Consider the following 25811-nt stretch of genomic DNA (forward strand, 5'->3'; position numbering starts at 1 on the left):
ATTTGTTTTTTAGCCTTTAATACCCTTTCTCTCTAGCCTATCCAAAATCCCACATTACGGTCCAAAGAAAGACCTTCTAATCAGTCTTCAAAAGATGCCAAGTCAGACAAATGAGGGTCTTACCGGTGAATATAACACTCTGATCTACAGCAGAAAGGACTTTGATCCCCAACAGAAAAGAAATAAAAAGAGAGTCTTATGGGTAACACCCCAATCCCCAGCTGGAAAGTAATACAAATGAGAGAGTCTTATCGGTGAAGATCTTCACGGGCACCATAAGGCGATGAAAGCTGAGAGAAAAACCAAAATGAGAGAGGCTTGATAGTGAAAACCCCTCGGGCACTACAAGTCGAATAAGATTGAGAATCAGATGGGGAATCACCAAATGAAGATCTTGAAAGACGATTGACGGCAGAGGATAGGCTATATGTGCATGTCATGACCATTAGAGTTGGTATCTGCGTTTGATCGGTTTTTATTTATAGTTTCTCTTGTTAAAGAGTCATCTTTTTCCTTTGTCTTTTATTCAGTTCCTCTTTTTTTTTATCTTTCTCCTTTCATAGAAAATTCCCCAGTAGAGTCTGTTTGGTCAGAACAAGTGAGAAATGACTTCAAAATCTGCCATCAGCTTTCCAATTATGCAAAACCAGATCTGATTAGAACATCCAAATGGTCTAAGTCAGGAAGGAACAAGCACGAGGCCACTGTCAAGAAAGATATCCCCAGCAAAAGGAGATTGACAAAAGGATGGACGAGTGTCAAGAGGGATATCCCCACCAAAATCAAAGGTTATAGACCCCAAGGCCAAGGCCCGTGGACAAATCAAGAAAGAACAACGCGGAGAGCAATGAGCATGATTTGGGAAATTCATATGAGACTAAAAGGTCGTGAAAATGCCAGTTTCCGAGCTATGACACAAAAGAAGAGGAATATCCCTAGCAGAAAAGGTTGTTTTCAGTGACACGAATGAACAAAGAATGTGGTTTATCAGCAAAACATTGCAAAATTCTCAAGGGGAATCAGCTATCATGGAAAAGGTACATGGTCAGATGGAATAAGGAATCGACAATAAGGTCGGAAGTTATCACCCAAGTTTCAAGATAGCCGAACGACGCAAAGCAGAGCAAGTCGTTCTAAGATCAGCAGGAATATCATCCCCAGCAAATAATATCATCTCAAGCAAGTTTTGATAGTGTAATGGAACGCAGAGCAGGGAAGGAGAAAGGGAAAAGCCATCCCCAGTAGGAGTATCACAACCAACCACCACGTTTTAAACTAACAAATTTTGTTTGATTTGAAACAGGTAAAGGAAATGGCATTGATGACGGAAATGCATGCCACAAGGGAGATTATCAAACTGGGGCAGAAAAGTTTCCTTTCATTTAGAAAATTTTCTGGAAGTTAGGTACCCATTTGGGGAAGAATAAAGATAACACCAGTCTCAAGGGAAGTGGTCTTTGAACTAGTGTTACCCTCAGCATAAGAAGTTTTAATGAAGGAAGTTGTTCCCCAGCGGACAGAACAAAAGGATGAAACGTGTGCTCGGAAAAAGCAAAAGGCCAGTGTCATTCCCAGCAGCCTTCAGAAGAGTGAAGCACTAGTTTTGAAGGAATAAAAATCCCCCAGCAATGTTATCCTCGACAGCGTTATCCCCAGCTGATAACATTTTTATCCCCAGCAATGTTGAGAGAAAATAAAAGTTTTGAAGGAAGTAGTTTTGAAAAAAAAAGGGAAGAAAGGATATTCCCCCAGTAGTATTATCCCCCAACGGGTAAGTAAATAATTCCCCAGCAGTGTTATCCCCAGCAGTTTCGAGGGAAGACAACACGAGTTTTTAAGGAAAGCAGTTCTGTAAGAAGGTAATTCAGTAAGAAGGAAATGGTTCACGCATAGGAGACGCACGTCCTAAATTACAATTTCATTCATAGGAGACACACTTCCTAGTTTAAAATCATTAAAGTTTTACCCATAGGAGACACATTTCCTAAGTTTATTTTTACCCTTAGGACACGTACTTCCTAAGTTTATTTTTACCCCTAGGAGATGCACTTCCTAAGTTTATTTTCATGCATAGGAGACACACTTCCTAAATTAAGATTTCATGCATAGGAGACGCACTTCCTAGTTTAAAATCATTAAAGTTTCACCCATATGAGACGCATTTCCTAAGTTTATTTTTACCCGTAGGACACGCACTTCCTAAGTTTATTTTTACCCATAGGAGATGCACTTACTAAGTTTATTTTCATGCATAGGAGACGCACTTCCTAAATTAAGATTTCATGCATAGGAGACACACTTCCTAGTTTAAAATCATTAAAGTTTCACCCATAGGAGACGCACTTCCTAAGTTTATTTTTACCCCTAGGACACGCACTTCCTAGGTTTATTTTTACCCATAGGAGATGCAATTCCTAAGTTTATTTTCATGTATAGGAGACGCACTTCCTAAATTAAGGTTTCATTCATAGGAGACGCACTTCCTAGTTTAAAATCATTAAAGTTTTACCCATAGGAGACGCACTTCCTAAGTTTATTTTTACCCCTAGGAGACGCACTTCCTAAGTTTATTTTCATGCATAGGAGACGCACTTCCTAAATTAAGATTTCATGCATATGAGACGCACTTCCTAGTTTAAAATCATTAAAGTATTACCCATAGGAGACGCACTTCCTAAGTTTATTTTTACCCCTAGGACACGCACTTCCTAAGTTTATTTTTACCCCTAGGACACGCACTTCCTAAGTTTATTTTCACGCATAGAAGACGCACTTTCTAAATTAAGATTTCATTCATAAGAGACGCACTTCCTAGTTTAAAATCATTAAAGTTTTACCCATAGGAGACGCACTTCCTAAGTTTATTTTTACCCTTAGGACACGCACTTCCTAAGTTTATTTTTACCCCTAGGAGACGCACTTCCTAAGTTTATTTTCATGCATAGGAGACGCACTTCCTAAATTAAGATTTTCTTCATAGACGCACTTCCTAGTTTAAAATCATTAAAGTTTCACCCATAGGAGACGCACTTCCTAAGATTATTTTCACCCCTAGGAGACGCACTTCCTAAGTTTATTTTACCCATAGGAGACACACTTCCTAAGTTTATCTTTACCCCTAGGAGACGCACTTCCTAAGTTTATTTTTACCCATAGGAGACGCACTTCCTAAGTTTATTTTACCCCTAGGAGACGCACTTCCTAAGTTTATCTTTCCCCTAGGAGACGCACTTCCTAAGTTTATTTTACCCCTAGGAGACGCACTTCTTAAGTTTATCTTTCCCCTAGGAGACGCACTTCCTAAATTTATTTTACCCCTAGGAGACGCCCTTCCTAAGTTTATCTTTCCCCTAAGAGACGCACTTCCTAAGTTTATTTTACCCCTAGGAGGCGCACTTCCTAAGTTTATCTTTCCCCCAGGAGACGCGCTTCCTAAGTTTATTTTACCCACAGGAGACACACTTCCTAAGTTTATCTTTACCCCTAGGAGACGCACTTCTTAAGTTTATTTTTACTCATAGGAAACGTACTTCCTAAGTATATTTTACCCCTAGGAGACGCACTTCCTAAGTTTATCTTTCCCCTAGGAGACGCACTTCCTAAGTTTATTTTATCCCTACGAGACGCACTTCCTAAGTTTATTTTACTCCTAGGAGACGCACTTCCTAAGTTTATTTTGCCCATAGGAGACGCACTTCCTAAGTTTATCTTTACCCCTAGGAGACGCACTTCCTAAGTTTATTTTTACCCATAGAAGATGCACTTCCTAAAAGTTTGTTTTCATTATAGGAGACGCACTTCCTAAATCAATAGTTTAGTCATAGGAGGCGCACTTCCTAGTTTTAGTCATTGAAGCTTTCACCCATAGGAGACGCACTTCCTCCTAAGTTTATTTTCACCATAGGAGACGCGCTTCCTAAATCAATAGTCCAGTCATAGTAGACACACTTTCAGGTTGAGTCATTGAAGTTTGAAGTTTTGCAAAAGGTTATTGTTGAGGTCAGGAGCCCGCCTGGAGAATGGAGGTGTTAATACTTAATAAAGTTGTTGATGTCAGGAGCCCCCCTGAAGAACAGAATGGTGATTTAAATTTCATGTTTTGAAGTTGGGAGCCCGCCCATATAACAGATGAATACATTTATGTCTTTAAATTTCAAGTTTTGAAGTTGGGAGCCCGCCCATATAACAGAGGAATACATTTCAAGTTAGTAAAGCAGAGGAATACAGCTGAAATCCCCAGCAGGAAATAACAAGAATCCCCAGCAGAGGAAGGAAGTCCAAGACTCGATGGAAAAATAATGCGAAGCTCCCGAAAAGAAAATAAGCAGTTCGAGATCGGCAGTCAAGGGAGAATACAAGACAAATCAGAAGTAAAGAAATACCAGAGGAGTCACCGAGATATCAAAGCAACAAGAGACACAAGAGCATGATTGAAGATCTAGATAAGATTTTGTAATTCGTAGACTATAGTTTAGTCTAGCTTCTTGTTTTCGGTGTAATAAGGTGGTCGGCAAGCAGTAATAACAGCATGCAACAACAGTAACATTGCAGTCCCATGGTAGTCCCAGCTACCAAAACTTCCCGAACTACATTAACCTGATTCCCTTCTAGCCAAGGATATGTAGGAAACCTTTGAAGCAAAAGTTCGGTTAAATCTTTTTCAAAAATATGCTTCACACGGAGTACTCGGATGGGCAAAAATCGCTCATTTTATCTTTGCACGAAAACTCCTCGTGTTTTCGGACAAACAGGGGCAGCTGTAAGCACATGATTTTTGCCCTATATGAGAATTACTCCCAAAAATTCAAAATAAAACAATTGTCCTTTTGTGTGCAGTTTTGAGGATTTTGTGGCATTTTTGGATAATTATTTGTATTTGTCCATGCATGTTTATTTGTTAAATTAATAAAAACAAATACAAAAATATGTCGCATTTGCATTTAGGCTTTAATTCTACAATTAGGAGCAATTAAGTTTGTTTTTACAAGAACAAAAAATCATAAAAATAATGTACGTTGCATTTTTAGCATTTAATGTCCAAATTGTGTGATTTTATCGTAATTGCTATTTAATTGTGTGTTAATTGTTATTGAGAGTTAATTTACACTTTTATAAATTAATTTAGTTCTATATGATAATTTAGAATTTTTAGAATTTAGTTTTAGTTTAAGAAAAAATAAAAGAAGAAAAAAAACAATAAAAGAAGAAAAAAATCGGATTGGGCCCTTCCTCCAATTTTAAACCCCAGGCCCAAACCAAATAACCCCTTAACCAAACCCTACCGGGTCAACCAGACCCGGTCCGCCCCATAACCAAACAAGTTACCCCCCTCCCATGTTTCATTTTCCCCCAAACCCTAAAACAACCACCCGCCCCCTGCTGCGTCGTCCCCAAACAAACCCTCCCATGGCTACCTTCATCTACTTCTTCATCGTCCTCCAGCTGACCACCAAGAGCCTCCTCACGTCCACCATGTCCATAGCTTCCCTACCCGTCGTCCCCTTCACCCCTCGTCCCAAATGACCATGACTGCCTTCTCCTTCGTCTGCATCAACGACCAACACCCCAGCCAGCCCCATCGCTTCTGAGCAACCACCAAGCCGACGACAAAACAAGCCAAACGTTGCTGCTGCTTCTTCTTCGGCATGGTCGCTACTTCGTCGACCTCCAGCGACCATGGTCGCTGCTTCGTCTTCAACTGCCATCGCCACCACCAGTACCTCGTCCAAACAACCAGCTTCATCTCCTTCTTCTTCGACCACCCAACATCCAGCTCCATCACGTAATGACCATAACCATCTCCACGTCCACCAGCTGCTCCACCAAGCAACCAAACAGTACGTCGAGGTTCCGTTTCGAACCCGGACTTCAAACTAGTAGGTTTTCGTTCTCTTTTCTTTTAGTTTTTCGTTCAGTGAATTCATCTTCCGCTCTTTTTCTTCTTTCTATGATTGTGTTTGTGTTCCGATGGGTTGGTTTGAATTCGAACCCACGTCTTTGTTTATATTAAAGATAATTCGTGTTCATTTTTTGTTTGAAGTTCGTTAGTTTTTCATCAAGTGATTTAATGTGAGTGTTTATGTGTTGGTTTTTAGTTTTTGATTTAGTATGAATCATTCATCTTGGTTATGATGTTGTTTTATTTAGTGTGAGTTCAACTGATGTTGAGTTTAGTGATTTAAATCTACTTGTTTGTCTTGTTAAGTTTGTTTGATAATTGGATCGGTGAGTAGGTGAATTGGTTATAGCTGATATGGTTTTGGTACAGATTGAAAGTGATGGGGGTAAAATGGTAAATTGCAGTATTTTCAGGGGTAGAATGGTAATTTCAGTAGTTTCAAGGGCATTTTCGGGATTTTATGTTTTAGTAATTGATTAATTTGAGTGCTCCGTCCACTAGGCACTAATAATATTAAAATAATACGTAGTGGGGGACAAAACATGTGGTAGTGGACAATAATTCATCGTTTAATACAGTGGGGGACAAGACATGTGATGGTGGGAATGAATACATTGTTTAATACATGGTGGGGGACAAGACACGTGGTAGTGGGCAATAATTCGTTGTTTAATATAGTGGGGAACAAGGCATGCAAGTGTGGGGAACAAAACATAATGGTATGAAAAGATGGAAAAGGGATTGATTAAAATATGTTGCACATACCTGTTTTGGGTTATAAATAGAGTCACTTAGGACTAATTTTGAGGGGATTTTTGGAAAGGAAGACATTCTGGAAATCTGGAGAGGGGTTGAACATTTTTCTGAAAATCTTAAGAGAGTGCTGGAGAGTTTAAAAAGGGAAAACAAAAACAAAGTAGCCTACGAGTTTAGTTTTGGGTTTAATACACGCGTGGTTGAGTCTGTTTGTGGTGATATTGGTTGTTGTTGTTTAGTCTTTTACAAACTTTTGGGGTTGTTCTATTGAGCTTGTTTGGTTTTCTTCAAATTTTCCCTGGCCTCGAATCTGGTTTGAATTGTTGTTGTTAGGTTGTTGTTGTCTTGCTGCGTTATTACTGTTGCTGACTGCTCTTTCATCTTTTTGTATTGTCATTTCCAGGTACACAGCTGTAACCTTGGTTATTTGTAAGTCGAAAACATAAGCATGAATATACATGAAGATTTGAAGCTTTAAGTTTGATCTAGCATTTCTACTGATTTGTATATTAGGATATCTCATTCATTAATATCATGTAAATGCCTGCGGAATGCATAAACTGGACTGTTGAATATATTTCCACAAACATGTGAATAATGTTAGTAACTAATATTCTCGAATGTTAGTGATTGATGTTAGCCTAATGTCGGTTTTTTAAGCATTGACGCATTTCTTCGACAAGTCGTAAAAGGAGTAAAAAAATGGCTTTGTATTATACATAGTCAATTCCAATAGTTCAAGTCATCTAATAATGTTAGTTTAAATTAATCAAAGAATAGTTGGTTTGTTTTGATATTACCGGGTGTCAATCTCGTGTTCTATTCATAATCTCAACTTTAGTGTTATTAACTAATAGAATAAGGAACGAAATAATCTCCCTTTGTACAAGCTCGATTACAATTTCCCATTTGCATTTGTCTTAGACTAATAACTAATAAGTCACGTCCTTTTTTTTAAGCATGTAATTAATTTGGAGATTTTATTTTAGAGACAAACTTAATAAAATGTAGTCACTTTAGGATTGTCCTTTTAAAATAAATGAGATGAGCCTCGCTGGATAAACACATAAATGGCGGGGCCCTCGTTAAATGTATGTATTAAATACTTAGATTCCGGGACGGGCCGTTTAGCAAATTTCACGGCCCTACCCAAAATAATGATACGCTAGTCGCTTTAGGCGCGTATTTAATAATATTATCTTCTTAAACTCGGGTGCACATTTATGTGACCCAAATCCAAATCTCAACGGAGTCGAAATTTGTCGCTAATCACGGGTGCATTGATTGTGACGTGGTTCGAGATGCATGTCCATGATGTTGCAAATTCCTTTAAAAAATAATGAATGAGACGAGCCTCGACAAACAAGAATACACAAATTGCGGGGACCTCAACGGATAGTTATTTTGAATGCTTAGATTTCGAGACAGATCGCATAGCGAACTTTACGGCTTTTCTAAAAAATAACAACGCGTTAGTCTTTAGGCGCGTATTTAATAATATTATTTTCCTAAACTCGGGTGCACATTTATGTGACCCAAATCCAAATCTTAATGAAGTTGGAATGTATCAAAAATTGCGGGTACATTTATGTGGCGCAATTCGAGATGCATTCTCACGACGTTGCAATTCTTTGAATAAATAATAACAAATCGGTAAACAGTTAAAATTTGCACGTAGGTTCATAATTGTATAAAATCAGATGATCAAGCCGAATATGACAGTTGAGCGACCGTGCTAGAACCACGGAACTAGGGAATGCCTAATACCTTCTCCCGGGTTAACAGAATTCCTTATCCGGATTTCTGGTGCGCAGACTGTTAAACAGAGTCATTCTTTTCCTCGATTCGGGATTCAACCGGTGACTTGGTACACCATAAATCTCCCAAGTGACGGCTCTGAATCTTTAAATAAAATCCCGTTTCGATTGTCCTTTGATTGGAAAAACTCCCCTCCGCGCCCCTTTGAGGCGGCGCGGGCAAAAAAGGAGGTGTGACAGCAGCTTACACAGCAAATTCCTTTCTTCTATAAATAGAAGAGATTTTAGTTCATTATGTACATTAGTTTGAATTCGAATATTATATCAGTTTCTCTCTATAGTTGTCTTTACTTTACAGTCTTTATATTATAACACGTTATCAGCACGAGACTCTGGCATCTCGAGAAAATACTTCGAAAGTATTAGAGGTAAGAACTTTCTTTTCCTAAATAATGCCAAATCTTCTTAAACTTGAATATGTAGCTCTGGATATATCGGGCAAAAGCTACATGTCTTGGGTGCTTGATGCTGAAATTCATCTTGATGCGATGAGTCTGGCAGACACCATCAAGGATAAAAATCAGGCATCAAACCAAGACCGTGCCAAAGCAATGATATTCCTACGCCATCACCTTGATGAGGGCCTAAAAATGGAATATCTCACTATTAAAGATCCAGTCATACTGTGGAATAATTTGAAAGATAGATATGACCACCTGAAGATGGTCGTTCTTCCACAGGCACGTTATGATTGGACTCATCTAAGGCTACAAGATTTTAAATCTATTGTAAACACGTGATTTTTGCCCTATATGAGAATTACTCCCAAAAAATTCAAAAATAAAATAATTTTTCTTGGTGTGCAATTTTTGTGATATTTTGTGTAACTATTTGTATGTTTGTCTATGCATGTTTATTTGTTAAATTAATAAAAAATACAAAAATAGGCATCTTTTGCATTTTTAGCATTTAATGTCCAAATGAACAATTTTATGCTTAATTATTACTTAATTGTGCGTTAATTGTTATTGGAAGTTAATTTGCGCTTTTATAACTTAATTTAGTTCTTAATAATAATTTAAGTACTTTTATAATTTAGTTTTAGAAAAATAAAAGAAGAAAAGAGAACAAAAATACAAAGAAAAATCGGATTGGGCCACTTCTTCAATTTCAAACCACAGGCCCAAATAATTGCCCAACTTTCCCCATGACCCAGTCCGTTTCAAACCGGGTCGATCCGGTCCGCTCCATTAACCCAACACCCCTTCTTCATTTTTGTCCAACACAAAACAAAACCAAAAAAAATAAAAAAAGAAGTGAATTATCACTATTAATAGTTTTATTTTTTGTTTTTTTTATATATAAAAAAATCCGAAAATATTTTATTTTATTTATTATTTTTATTTTAAAAAATATATATATATATATAGTAATTTCGGAAATGATTTTAAAAAAATAAAAAATAAAAAAATAAAAAAAAGTAAAAGAATGTAGAAAATTTTAAAAAAAAGTAAAAAGTTTTAAAAAATTTAAAAGTAAAATAAGGTTGGAATTAAAAAATAAATATAAAGGTATATGAAAATTTAAAAAATTTAAAGTAATTGAAAGTAGCATTTTTAAAAGAAAAAGAAAAGATAGTGGTTTGTTTTTTAAAGAAAAGTTAAATAAAGTGAGATTCTCTTATAAAAAATAAAAAAGTGGGATTTTAAATAAGATAAAGTAATTAAAGTTGGAATTTTAAAAATAAAAGTAAATAAAGGTGGGATTTCTTTTTCTAAAAAAATAAAAGCAATTTGTAAGTGGGATTTCTTTTAATTAAAAAAATAATTAAAAAAAAAACAAATCTGAAAATTTCGAAAATTTTGCTATAAATAGAAGAGAAAATTTAGAAAGAAGGGGGAAAAAAAGAGGAAAAACTAGATAGAGAGAAGAAAAAAAGAGGGGGCGGAGTGAGAAGTATACACCCTATATACATTCTGAATACACTGAATATACAGGGGCAGAATTCATTTTGGAGAGTTTTGAGAACTTGAATATTATTGAGAGGATTTTTGGGGAGAGAGTTTTAATACGTGAGGTAGAACATAAAACATTTTTCTACATTTTGAGAGCGGACATACTTGAAATATTTTGAGAGTAAAAGAGAAATGCAATTTGAATTTTCACTCGAATAATTTTCGTTTGCTTTTCTCGAAGGTTATTAAAAATCCGAAACTAATGCCTCTTGCATCTGTTCTCTCTTCTGCTTTGATTGTGATTGTACTTTTGCACTGCTGAGTTTTCAATCTGTTACTGGGTCATTCTACTGATTGTTACTGGTTTTGCGATGTTGCTGAACCTGTTGTTGCCGCGTTATGACTGTTGCTGACTCCTACTTCTTTTGTTCTTGTACTGCTGTTTCCAGGTACACATTTGTACACTCTTGGCTTGAAGCGAAAAATGAAATATTAATCAGGCTCCTGTTCCTGTTGAATTCTTTTGTTTGGATCTGTGTTTGAATATTAATTTTCCTCTCTTTGTATAAAAATGTAGTTGATTAATTAATGAGTAATGAGGCTACATATGTATGATTTCTTCATCTAATAATGCTAGTTTAAATTATTTGAAGAATAGTTAATCGGCTTTGATATTATTGTGTATCCCTCTCATGTTCTAGCATTAGTAAATAATAGAACATAAAAATAAAAGCAGTTTTTCTTTGTACAAACTCGATCGCAATTTTCCAATCGCATTAGCCGTAAACTAATAACTAATAAGTTACGTTTTCAGCATGTAAATAATTAAGAGATTTTCTTTTATTTTAGAGACGAACTTAATAGAAAATATAGTCACTATAGGTTTATCCTTTAAAATAAAAATGAGACGAGCCTCGCCAAATAAATCACAAACCGCCGGGGCCCTCAATAAAATACATAACCATTGACTAGACTTTGGATTTGGCCGTTTAATGAACCTTCACGGCATCTTCCTAAAATAACAATACGTTAGACTCTTTAGGACGCGCCTTGATAAATCTTACCTTCTTAAACTCGGGTGCACATTTATGTGACCCAAATCCAATTCTCAACGGAGTCGAAATGTGTTTCTAATCACGGGTACATTGATTGTGACGTGGTTCGAGATGCGTGTCCATGACGTTGCAAATTCATTTTAAAAAAAATAAGAATGAGATGAGCCTCGCCAAATAAAATACAAATTGCGGGGCCCTCACTATATATTTGCTTTAAAAATTATTTAGACTTCGGGATGGACCGTTTAGTAAAATTCCACGGTCTTACCCAAAATAAATACGCTAGTCGCTTTAGGCGCGCCTTTAATAATTTAATTTCCTTAAACTCGGGTGCACATTGATGTGACCCAAATCCAAATCTCAACGGAGTCAAAGTGTGTCGACGACCACGGGTACATTGATTGTAACGCGGTTCGAGATACATTTTCACAACGTTGCAATTCTTGATAAAAACAGTAAATGATAAAAGCGGTTAAAAGTTAAATTTTGCACATAAGTTCACACTTGTATAAAATCAGATAATCAAGCCGAATATAACAATTGAGCGACCGTGCTAGAACCACGGAACTCGGGAATGCCTAACACCTTCTCCCGGGTTAACAGAGTTCCTTATCCGGATTTCTGGTACGCAGACTGTAATATGGAGTCATTCTTTTCCTCGATTCAGGATTAAAATTGGTGACTTGGGACACCCTAAATCTCCCAAGTGGCGACTCTGAAATAATTAAACCAATCCCGTTTCGATTGTCCTTTAATTGGAAAAAACTCCCTTGCACCCCATCGGGTGCGGAAAAAGGAGGTGTGACATCTATCAGTGAGTATAATTCTGCTATGTTCAGAATTATTTCGCAATTGAAATTATGTGGTGATAATATTACTGATCATGATATGTTGGAGAAAACTTTCACCACTTTTCATGCCTCGAATATGCTCCTGCAGCAGCAATATCGAGAGATGGGATTTAAAAAGTATTATGAACTTATCTCACATCTTCTTATAGCATAGCAACATAATGGGCTATTAATGAAAAATTATGAAAGTCGACCTATTGGTTCTTGTCCATTCCCTGAAGTGAATGAGACGAACGTCCACCAAGCTAAACGTGGAAGAGGTCGTGGCCCCAGTCGTGGTCATGGCCGTGGTCGGGGAAGAAACCCCAATCATGGTAATAATAATGCACCAAAGAAGCCTCCTAACCACTGTAAGCACGTGATTTTTGCCCTATATGAGAATTACTCCCAAAAAATTCAAAAATAAAATGATTTTTCTTTGGTGTACAATTTTGTGATATTTTGAAGAATTATTTGTATTTGTCTGTGCGTGTTTATTCGCTAAATTAATAAAAAATACAAAAATAAGTCGCATTTTGCATGTATGATTTAATTCTACAATTGTTAGTAATTAAAATTGTTTGACAAAAATTAAAAATTACAAAAATAGGCATCGTTTGCATTTTTAGCATTTAATGTCCAAATATACAATTTTATGCTTAATTAATACTTAATTGTGCGTTAATTGTTATTGGGAGTTAATTTGCGCCTTTATAACTTAATTTAGTTCTTAATAATAGTTTAAGTATTTTTATAATTTAGTTTTAGAAAAATAAAAGAAGAAAAGAGAGCGAAAATATAAAGAAAGTCGGAATTGGGCCTCTTCTTCAATTTCAAGCTATAGGCCCAAAAAATGGCCCAATCTTCCCTACGACCCAGTCCATTTTGAACTGGGTCGACCCAGTCCATAAACCAACACCCCTATTATCTTACAAACACAAAACAAAACCAAAAAAATAAAAAATAAAAATAAAAAGTGAATTATCACTATTAATAGTTTTATTTTTTGTTTTTTTTATATATATAAAAAAAATCCGAAAATATTTTATTTTATTTATTATTTTTATTTTAAAAATATATATATATATATATATATATATATATATATATATATATATATATAGTAATTTCGGAAATGATTTTAAAAAAATAAAAAATAAAAAAATAAAAAAAAGTAAAAGAATGTAGAAAATTTAAAAAAAAAAAGCAAAAAGTTTTAAAAAATTTAAAAGTAAAAGAAGGTTGGAATTAAAAAATAAATATAAAGATATCTGAAAATTTAAAAAATTTAAAGTAATTGAAAGTAGCATTTTTAAAAGAAAAAGAAAAGATAGTGGTTTATTTTTTAAAGAAAAGTTAAATAAAGTGAGATTCTCTTTTAAAAAAATAAAAAGTGGGATTTTAAATAAGATAAAGTAATTAAAGTTGGAATTTTAAAAATAAAAGTAAATAAAGGTGGGATTTCTTTTTCTAAAAAAATAAAAGCAATTTGTAAGTGGGATTTCTTTTAATTAAAAAAATAATAAAATAATAAAAAACAAATCTGAAAATTTCGAAAATTTTGCTATAAATAGAAGAGAAAATTTAGGAAGAAGGGTGGAAAAAAAGAGAGGAAAAACTAGATAGAGAGAAGAAAAAAAAGGGGGCGGAGTGAGAAGTATACACCCGATATACATTCTGTATACACTGAATATACAGGGGCAGAATTCATTTTGGAGAGTTTTGAAGTTGAAAAAAAATAGTTACTGCTTTATTGCCTCGCTTAAGATCTGAAATAGTCAGAACCTTCCTGCCTTTTACTTCTTCACTATACTTGGAGTCGTTTATAGTCTCCTGGGTTTTCTGCTATTCCTACTGTACTGGTTTGCGATGTTGCTGAATCTGCTGTTGCTGTGTTATTACTGCTGCTGACTTCTCCTTCTTTTGTTCTTGTACTGCTGTTTCCAGGTACACATTTGTACAATCTCGGCTTGAAACAAAAAATGAAATATTAATCAGGCTTTGTTCCTGTTGAATTCCTCCTGTTTAGATTTGTGGTTGAATATAATTTTTCTTTCTTCGTATAAAGATGTAGTTGAATGATTAATGAATAATGAGGTTGCATATGTATACTTTCTTCATCTAATAATGTTATTTTAAATTACGGAGAATAATTAATCTGTTTTTGATATTATGGTCAATCTCATGTTCTAGTATTATTGAATAACAGAATATAAAATGAAAGCAGTTTTTCTTTGTACAAACTCGATCGCAATTTTCCATTCGCATTAGCCGTAAACTAATAACTAATAAGTTACGTTTTTCAGCATGTAAATAATTAAGAGATTTTCTTTTAGTTTAGAGACGAACTTAATAGAAAATATAGTCATTGTAGGTTTATCCTGTAAAAATAAAAATGAGACGAGCCTCGCCAAATAAAACGTATAGATTGCGGGGCCCTCACAAAATGTATGGTTTAATTAGAATTCGGAAGGACCATTTAGCGAATTTCACGGTCTTCCCCAAAATAATAACGCGATAGTCTCTTTAGGCGCATGTTTAATATTTTACTTTCTTAAGCCTGGGTGTGCATTTCATGCGACCCGAATCCAAATCCCAAAACATCAAATAAAACGTGTTCCGGATTGTGGGTGCATTTCATGTAACGCAGTCCAAAGACGTGTTTTAAGCGATGTTCATATTTCTTTTAAAAACAATAATAATAAAGCGGTTAAAAGATAAAATTTGCACATAAGTTCATATTTGTATAAAATCAGACAATCAAGCCGAATATAACAGTTGAGCGACCGTGCTAGAACCACGGAACTCGGGAATGCCTAACACCTTCTCCCGGGTTAACAGAATTCCTTATCCGGATTTCTGGTACGCAGACTGTAATATGGAGTCATTCTTTTCCTCGATTCGGGATTAAAATTGGTGACTTGGGACACCCTAAATCTCCCAAGTGGCGACTCTGAAATAAATAAACCAATCCCGTCTCGATTGTCCTTTAATTGGAAAAACTCCCTTGCACCCTCACGGGTGCGGAAAAAGGAGGTGCGACAACCACCAGCAGTGGAAAAGGAAGGAACAAAAGCATGAAGCGGTGCAAACGCCAAATGCAGAAAATGCATGTTATAGATGTGGAGGAAAAGGGCACTGGTCACATACCTGTCGTACGCCAAAGCACCTGGTTGAGCTTTATCAAGCCTCCCTGAAGAAGACAGAGAAAAATGCTGAAGCAAATTTTATTTCTGAAGATAATTTAGACTTCATGCATTTGGATGTAGCTGATTACTTGCACTCCCAGAAGGAGAAACAAGTCATGTAATCGTTAGTGAATCTGTAGAAATGTAAATATTTTAATTTTTGTTGTTTGTAATAGATAGTATGGTTATGTAATTGTTGTACATAAATAAATGTTATGCTTTGATAATGATGTTTACTATAATATATTTTATTTATGTTATTTTGAAGAATATGGATAATTCTCAAATTATGGTTGGATCAAAGACAAATCATGAAGATATTTGTGTTATTGATAGTGGAACAACTCATGCCATATTCAACGATCAGAAATACTTTTCTTATTTGCATAAGGAAAAAGCAAATGTTTCAACAATTTCTGGTAATATAAGTTTGATTGAAGGCTCCGGAAGATCCATAATATTTCTGTCTAAGGGAACAAAACTTATTATAGACAACACATTGTTCTTCTCCAAGTCCCGAAGAAACTTGTTGAGTTTTATAGATATCCGCCGAAATTGGTATCATGTTGAGACAATAGATGAAATGAACAGGGAATATCTTTGTATTACAAAGAATATTTCTGGCCAGAAATGCATTGTAGAAAAGTTACCAACTTTATCTTCTCGCTTATACTATTCAAAAATTAGTACAATTGAAGCACACTCTATCGTAAACCAAAAGTTTACGGATTCAAATACTTTTGTGCTTTGGCATGACCGTTTAGGTCATCCCGGATCAATAATGATGAGACGAATTACTGAAAATTCGAGTGGGCATCCATTAAAGAACCTGAAGATTTTAACAAATGACGAATTTTCTTGTGATGCTTGTTATCAAGAAAAAATGATCACTAAATCATCACCAATGAAGGTTGGTATCGAATCCCCTGTTTTTTTAGAGCGTATATATGGGGATATATGTGGACCTATTCATCCACCAAGTGGGTTGTTTAGATATTTTATGGTCCTAATAGATGCATCTTCAAGATGGTCTCATGTGTGTCTACTATTATCTCGCAACCTGGCGTTTGCAAAGCTATTAGACCAAATAATTCGATTAAGGGCACAATTCCCAGATTATCCTATAAAGGCCATTCGCCTTGATAATGCTGGAGAATTCTCATCTCAAGCTTTTGATGATTATTGTCTATCAGTTGTGATAAAAGTTGAACATCCTGTAGCTTATGTTCATACTCAAAATGTTCTTGCAGAGTCATTTATTAAATGCCTGCAATTGATAGCAAGACCACTACTTATGAAAACAAAATTGCCCACTACTGTTTGGGGCCATGCTATCTTGCATGCAGCATCACTTATCCGTCTCAGACCGACACATTATAATAAATATTCTCAGTCACAATTAATTTTTGGTCATGAACCAAATATTGCCCATCTATGAATTTTCGGATGTGCTGTATATGTGCCAGTAGCACCACCACAACGTAGTAAGATGGGACCACAGAGAAGGATAGGAATATATGTTGGGTTTGAATCACCCTCTATTATTCGTTATCTTGAACCATTGACAAGAGATTTATTTACTGCTCGATTTGCAGATTGTCGGTTTGATGAAACAAATTTCCCACAATTAGGGGGAGAGAAAAAGGAAATCAAAAGAGAAATTGTGTGAAAAGTTTCATCATTATCTCGCTTTGATCCCCGTACCCCTATATGTAATCAAGAGGTCCGGAAGATCATCCATTTATAGAATATAGCAAATCAAATGCCAGACGCATTTACTGATTTGAAAAGGATAACTAAGTCACATATCCCAGCAGAGAATGTGCCTATCCGAATTGATGTCCCAGTAGGACCATCTACTAGCATGAGAGCTAGTGAACCTAAAGCACGCCTGAAGCGTTGTAGGCCTTTGGGTTCTAAGGAACGAAATCCTCGAAAAAGAAAATCGACAAATGATCAAAACGATACTATGAAGGGATCTCCTGAAGAGACCTAAAATCTGATTAGTTCTGAGATTCCTGAAGAAATCAATGAATCCGAAGCTCATGTGAGTGAGGAACTTTTAATAAGTTCGAACGGTAATGGGATTAATTTAAATCGATTTGAAATAGTGGTGGATAATATTTTTGCATATAATATTGCACTTAATATTATGCAAGATAGTGAGGATCTTGAACCTCGATCTGTCGAAGAATGTCGACAAAGATCCGATTGGCCAAAATGGCAAGAGGCAATTCAATCAGAATTGAAGTCACTTGCTAAAAGAGAGGTCTTTGGACCAGTAGTCCAAACACCTGCTGGTATAAAACCAGTTGGTCATAAATGGGGTTTTGTGCGAAAAAGGAATGATAAAAATGAAGTTGAAAGATACAAAGCTCGCCTTGTTGCACAAGGATTCTCACAACGACCTGGAATCGATTTTGATGAAACATATTCACCTGTTATGGATGCCATAACATTTCGATATCTCATCAGTTTAGCACTACATGAAAAGCTTGAAATACATCTAATGGATGTAGTTACAACTTATCTGTACGGTTCACTTGATAATGAAATTTATATGAAAATCCCTGAAGGATTTAAAATGCCTAAAGCAAAATCTCAGGAAATGTATTCAATCAGATTACAAAGATCTTTGTACGATTTAAAGCAATCTGGGCGCATGTGGTATAATCGCCTTAGTGAATATTTGCTGAAAGAAGGTTACATAAATGATGTTATTTGTCCATGTATTTTTATAAAGAAAATGACATCAAAATTTGTTATACTTGCTGTTTATGTTGATGACATAAATCTTGTTGGAACTCCAGAAGAGCTCCAAAAGGCAATTGAATATCTTAAGAAAGAATTTGAGATGAAAGATCTTGGAAAGACAAAACTTTGTCTTGATCTGCAAATTGAACATTTAGTAGACGGGATCTTTATCCATCAATCTGCCTATACAGAAAGGGTCTTAAAACGCTTTTACATGGAAAAAGCGCACCCATTGAGTACACCAATGGTTGTTCGATCACTTGAAGTGAATAAGGATTTGTTCCGACCTCCAGAAGAGGACAAGGAACTCCTTGGTCCCGAAGTACCCTATCTCAGTGCAATTGGTGCACTAATGTATCTTGCTAATGCTACAAGGCCTGACATAGCATTTTCTGTTAATTTACTAGCAAGATATAGTTCTTCTCCTATACGGAGACATTGGAACGAGATTAAGCATATATTGCGATATTTAAAGGGAACTCTTGATATGGGTTTGTTTTATGCTAACAAAGATAGTGCAGATGTTGACGGTTATGCAGATGCGGGTTATTTATCTGATCCCCATAAAACTCGATCTCAAACCGGCTACGTATTTACATATGGAGGTACTGTCATATCATGACGCTCTACAAAACAATCTATTGTTGCTACTTCTTCAAATCACGTTGAGATAATAGCTATTCATGAAGCAAGTAGGGAATGCGTATGGTTGAGATCAATAATTCATTTTATTCGAGAAAATGTGGTTTGGAATGTGAGAAAAAACCCACAATTTTATACGAAGACAATGCTGCATGCATATCCCAATTGAAGGGAGGATTTATAAAAGGAGATAGAACGAAGCACATTTCACCAAAATTATTCTACACACACGATCTTCAGAAAAGTGGTGACATTGATGTGCAACAAATCCGTTCAAGTGATAATCCAACATATTTATTCACTAAATCTTTGCCAACTTCAACTTTTGAGAAGATGGTATCCAAGATTGGAATGCGGAGACTCAAATATTTGAAACAAGGTTTTAATCAGGGGGAGTAAAATACGCTATGCACTCTTTTTTCCTTACTAAGGTTTTTTCCATGGAGTTTTCCTTATAAGGTTTTTAATGAGGCACCTAGCAATGCGTCTTACTAAATATGTGTACTATTTTTCCTTCACTGGGATTTTTTCCCACGTGGTTTTTCCTAGTAAGGTTTTAATGAGTCACATTATCTTTTAATGAACATCCAGGGGGGGTGTTATAAATATATTATATTATGGATGTTCATTAGTACTCTGTTGTAAATAAGCTTCCTGAAGAAGCTTATCCATATGTGACTCCACCGTAAATATGTTTATCTATTTAGTATTATATTGGAAATAAGCTTCCTGAAGAAGCTTATCACATCGGTACCCGGTTATGGATAAACATTACCCCCAGTAGAAGTTTATCCATGCCGGGTATAATAAACTTATCCTTTCAGTACCCAGTTATGGATAAACATTATCCCCGGTAGAAGATTATTCATACCGGGTATAATAAGCTTATCCTTTCAGCACCCAGTTATGGATAAACATTATCCCCGGTAGAAGATTATCCATACCAGGTATAATAAGTTTATCCTTTCAGTACCCAGTTATAGATAAACATTATTCCCAGTAGAAGATTATCCATACCGGGTATAATAAGCTTATCTTTTCAGTACTCCGTTATGGATAAACATTGCTCTCAGTAGAAGATTATCCATATCTGGTATAGTAGCAACTTACACAACAACTTCCTTTTTTCTATAAATAGAAGAGATTTCAGTTTATTATGTACATCAATTTGAATTCGAATAATATATCAGTTTCTCTCTATAGTTGTCTTTACTTTACAATCTTTATATTATAATACATTTTAGATATTATGTTCAAAGTAAGGATCAGGAAAGTGTAGTCAATCTTTAAAGAAAAAAATCATACATAATTTAAAATCATTTATGAAATAAATATATTTATATGTTAATTTAATTTGATTTTTTTATGCTCAAAATCAATGTTACACGTTAGTTTCTTAAGTCGGCTTGATTTGATTCGCTTTGGGTTCTTTTCTTTCCATTTTTCTTGAACACCCCTATTTAGGCCAGTAGGGTCCTTGATTCTTCGTAGGATATCCGGGGAATATAATTTTGGGATTATTACCCACCTTCAATATGGGATAGTTATTACCGAAGTTATAGTATAAAATTATTTTAATATTATACAAGGACAGTTGCCCCTTGCTCGTCCGAATTAATTTCTGCAATGATGGAAGCAAAAATAATTGTGGAATAAAAAATTCAGTACACACTCATCCTTTATTTGGTCATTAAATTTGGGATAAATTATATCAGGATTAAAAATAATACTGGGATAACTTATACCTGCTAGAGGGTGGATCAATAATCTCAGAATCAGTTATCCTATTATAAAATAGTAAAATTGATAATCCCAAAATTAATACAACATACAAACCGTCAATAAAAAATAAAACCAAAATAACTATTCCAGCATAATTAATCTCAATATAACTAATTCCACATGACTTGTTAGGATAAACCAAATGACACAATAAACCAAACCAAATGACTCCTTAGGATAAGGTTAAAGGGCAGGGAACGTCGTCGTTTAGGCGATACACTTAATAAACCAAACCAAAACCCTAATCCCATCCCTATAAAGTAACCATTATAATCCTCAACAGTCAAAGAGCTTGCAGTCATGGCTTCCAGCAATCACAAATGTCGAAAGAACCTAGAAAAAAAATTAGAGCATAATCTCTGAGCGCCGGTACGGTAGTAAATTGCTTGTAATTTCCACACACACACAAAAAGCAGTGGCTAAAATATAGTGTGCACCAAATAGCCCTTTGCAATATAAAGTTTGTTATTGCAGAGAAAACACGAGCTAAGGTACTTTCTGGTGCAAAGCTAATTTTTTTGGCAAAACTTTTGGCTGAATTATTTAGCCATTTATTCAGCTTTATTTTGCCAAAATAAAAGCTTATTGTTTGTAGTTTAAATTTTGTGTTTATGTTGAATTTAAGATTGGCAAGCAAAGTGATGAGAATCTATTAGCTGAATTATATGTTGAATTTACATATATAGCCTTCAAAGTTCTCTGATTGCATTGCTCAATTTTTTTTCCTAATATGTAACTATTATAGTGCTACCAAATAAATATTTTCATTGCAAGGTGTGCAATGAGTAGTTTTGTTTGTCAAATTTTGTGATTTTGACTAAAGTCAAACAGTTAAATTGAATGGATGGGGTTGGTTGATTATTCGAAATACTTGTTTGTTTATTTCTTTATTTTTGAGCATATTTATTTAAATTTTGCAAAGCAAAATGATGATGAACTATTAGCCTAATTTTATGCTGAAGAAACATATGATATGCCTTCAAAGTTCTCTGATTGACCCTAGTTAGAGTGATATTATTGTTAATCTTGTTATAAATTTTAATGAAAATACCTTACTTTTGCTTAGAAAATGAAATATCGTTTAGCTGTCTTGGTGTATAAATTGTAATATGAGTACATTGGATCTATTTTAGCTTTAACATAATGCTCCTTATAACCTCATTTGGTTAGGACCTTCCATGGGGTCGCCAAAGTGAGTGCTCATTGATCATCAGTATTTGTTTTGATGATGTGGTTGGAGTGTCTGGAGTTAAATAAGATGGATACAATGCTGTCCTACTGTAATTATCTAGTTAGTTGGAAAAACAAGATAAATTTTGTATAGGGTTTTTTGGGGTATTTTCAGTTGGAAGTTTTGATCTGACTAACATGAAGGATTTGAGCACCAAAATACATGGTCTGTCGTTTTATACTATCGTCAAACTATACGAGCATGGTGCTACATTAAGGGTTTTCTTATTATATGTTGCTACTTGACTCTTCATGTTAAATCAGCGGCAAAGGATGTTTTGTGAATAAGAAATACATTGATCACATTTTAAAACTACAATCATGTTCCTTAGTTTTATGTGTTGTTACTGTCTGCCCTGTTGCATTTCCCTAATTTCCATGAACTTTCACTCTAATGAAACCCTAGTACTATAATAGAATGGAGCTAGGGTGCGGCATCCCCTGATTTGAAAATAATGTTAAAGTCTATGTTGCGCGGACTCTACAAAATGTAGCCGCACCCGTGTCGGATCTTTCAAAAATGCACTATTTTTGGAGGATCCGACACGTATCCGGCCACATTTTCGGATAGTCCGAGCAACATAGGTTAAAGTGGCACTAATTGCTTCTAGAAAAGGTTATGTGGAAAAGTATAATCATGAACATTTTTTTGCCTTTTTTTTGTATAAGACCTGTATGATATTTGCCCTAAAATAGCAGGCGATAGTGTTTGGAGAGATGGCGGTGACATGTTTAAATTTATAGGATACATTTTATTGTCTTCTCTGTTATTCTGAACTTGGTTAAACAGAACAAGGGCTACTGATATTGAGAAAATTTACTGAAAGTAAGAGGATTGCTGTTTGCTTTTGCTTCTGTTATCTAATTCTTTGAAGATTGATTAGTTGTCTTGACTGATGTAAAGGTTTTTGAACACCAAAATACAGAGTCTGTCGATTTATACTTGCCCTCAGACTATACGAGCATGGTGCTACATCAAGTATTTCTTATTATCTGTTGTCACTTGAATCTCATTTTCTATCAGTGGCTAAGGATGTTTTTAGAATAAGAAAGACATATCTTGCATCTTTAAGCTATAAGCTTGGTCCTCACTTCTTATAGAGTCTTCTATAACCAATGTTTGTAAACCAGTTCTATGGTAAAGTTGTATTTTTACATTTAAACTTCAATGTTCCTCATTTCCCTAATCTCCATGACCTTTAGACTATACTATGGCTGTCCAACGGGACGGGACAAAATTAGCGGGACGGGATGAAACGGTCATCCCATCCTGTCCCGCTAACAAACGGGGTGCGGGGGGTACGGTTTCGTGGGCCTTAACTGTTTTTGTTTTAAAATAATGTTTAGTTTTTTGAAAATGACTAAGTTTTTAAAATTTGCAACAGCTAGTTTTTTGACTTATTTAACAAATTTAAATGTTAAAATGAAAGTTAGAAAACTAAGTAAAGAGTTATAAAATATTAAAACAAAAGATTTGTAATGAAATATTCTAGTAATTATAAATTTATAATAGAGTTATTATTTATTTAATATAATTTCAAATATTAAGTAATTAAGACAATTTATAAAAAAAATTTTAATGCTTAGAACCTTTTATTTTATTAATGGAACTTTCAAATTTCAAATACAAATATTTTTTTTGAAAAACAGTTAATTTATGCAGTTACCATCTAGGAAGAGTTCTGGTTGAACTAGGCCTCTTAGTAGCCAATTATAATTATCATAATAATATTTGTAAGTTTCTATATAGCTTCTTTGTAACTTATCAATTATATCTTTTGGACATTCTGCTGGAATTGACAATGTTGATTGATGTTCCATGAGCTCCATGCTGTCATCGCTCCCGGTGCTAAGTATCTCATTGTATTCTTCTTCTTCCCTAGTGGTTAATTTTTCAAAACCAAGATTTCTTCTTTCTGAATTAATTCAATCTCTGAATAATACGGAAATCTCTAGACTGTCCTCTCCTATTGCATGTCTATGATCTCCAATTTAAATCTTGCCGCGCTAAAAATATTGTTTCAAAGACTTGACGAATTAATTTGAAGCTTGAAAGTTGCTCCAAAATTTGCCCAAATATGAAACTTGAAAGTTATCACTTGATTGTTGATACTAGGGATGTACAAAGGAAACCGACAAACCGCACCAAACCGATAATCCAAGTCAAACAAAAAAAAAAATCCGACTATAGGTTGGTTTGATTTGGTTTGGTGAAACAAAAATCCGTCCATAATTGTTTTGGTTTGGTTTTAACTAAAAAAAATCAATTCGAAACCAACCCAACCCGACATTACATGTATATAAGTTTTTAAAATATTTTATACATAAAAATAATTATTGTAATGTAATTTATCAATATTTTTTAAACTCTTTAATAGTTCTCACTTTTAATGTATTATTTCAAGTTTAGACTTAGAGCTTTTGAATGGTTTATAGCCTATAAAAGTTAGTAACTCAAATAAAAGCTCAAAGCAAAATTAAATCAATATTAATGCTAACAAAAAAAAATTCAATTCAATACTAGGAATGACAATAGTAATGAATTTTTGTTTAGTCTTGCATTTGTTTAGATAGTGAAAATACATAAATTCTTTTTAATATTATTTAGTCATGTAATTAATACTTAGTACTTATTAATCGTATTTATTTTAACATAACTTAGTACATTTAGATTATGTTTATTTTTATTATGGCTTATTAATTAGCAATATTTATCTTATGCGATTTGTTGAGTATTTTAGTATAATCATGGCTCATCTTACATTATTTTATCTTATTTTATTGGGCAATATCTTATATAGTTTTATCCTACTAGGACCTAAGAAATATTAGAGCACAAATTATAAATTTTATGCAATGAAGATTTTGTCGGAAAAAAATCCGAGAAACCCGAGATAAACCGCGATTAAAAAATCTGATTTTTTTTTGTTTGGTTTGGTTTATAGATTTAAAAATTCGAGACAATTGGTTTCGTTTGGTAATTGAAAAATACGAACCAACCCGGACTATACACCCCTTGTTGATACTTGATAGTTGATAGTAACAAAATTGAGATTTGAAATATTAGAATGTAAGAGATTTGAAAGAGAAGATTGATTTTTTGTGGGAAAAATGAAGAAGAATGGGGGTATTTATAGTAGAAAATAGGACTAAAGTATAATTTAATAAACTTAGGGGTTATATTAAAAGTTTGGAGGGGTAGGGGATGTTTTGCCCGTTGGCAACGACTATTTTTGCAATTTAAGCCGTTGCCCAACGGCTAGATTTTAAAAAATTAAAATAAAATTCAGGCGAGACGCGGGACGGGACGGGACGGGACGAAACGGGACGAAATGGCCCTCCCGTCCCATCCCGTGTCCCGTTTAACATTGGTCCATCCCGTTTAACTCGGAACGGGACGGGCCCGGGACGGCCCGTCCCGTTGGACAGCCATAGACTATACAATCGTTGGTATATATCAAGTTTTCTTATTATAGAAGCACAAGGATTATCTTGTTCTGTGTTGTCACTTGACTCTTCATACTCTAGCAGGAACACTTAATTGGTATATTAGATGTCAAAAGTTAGTCCTTACATTGCTTTTAAATATTTTGAATTATGTTTGAATTTACACCATAAATTAGATGTTTTGACATTCGTCTTTGAACGCTTTCACATAAACGGTGACAGATTGAGTAGTACCATTAAGTCGATGAACACTGTCGTGCTTACCAATACAGTGGGGGCAGTAAAAGATTATACAATGATTGGATAGTAGCTTTTCTTGTGATACAAGATTGTTATAAGATGGCAAAACGTTTTTTGTATTGTTGCAACTTAGACTAGTTTTCTTTGAGGTAAGCTTGCATTTACCAGTATATTTCGTATATTGATTTTTATGAATTCCTTTTTAATGTTTCATTAATGAGTTAAAAGTATATTATGGATGTTGGCATAATATTAACATTCCAAATTTCTCTTTCT

At 34.6% G+C, this 25811-nt stretch overlaps 2 non-coding genes across 2 annotated transcripts; both read left to right on the top strand.

Moving 5' to 3' along the window:
• The first annotated feature begins 21250 nt into the window (after nucleotides 1–21250).
• On the top strand, nucleotides 21251–21326 carry LOC142175013 (small nucleolar RNA R160). Its single transcript, XR_012704210.1, has one exon. It is a non-coding gene; the product is annotated as a small nucleolar RNA R160 (small nucleolar RNA).
• A 212-nt stretch (nucleotides 21327–21538) lies between these two features.
• LOC142175014 (small nucleolar RNA R160) lies at nucleotides 21539–21616 on the top strand. Its single transcript, XR_012704211.1, has one exon. It is a non-coding gene; the product is annotated as a small nucleolar RNA R160 (small nucleolar RNA).
• Nucleotides 21617–25811: the final 4195 nt, after the last annotated feature.

Source organism: Nicotiana tabacum, chromosome 20, assembly GCF_000715075.1.
Source record: "Nicotiana tabacum cultivar K326 chromosome 20, ASM71507v2, whole genome shotgun sequence".
Taxonomy (NCBI): domain Eukaryota; kingdom Viridiplantae; phylum Streptophyta; class Magnoliopsida; order Solanales; family Solanaceae; genus Nicotiana; species Nicotiana tabacum.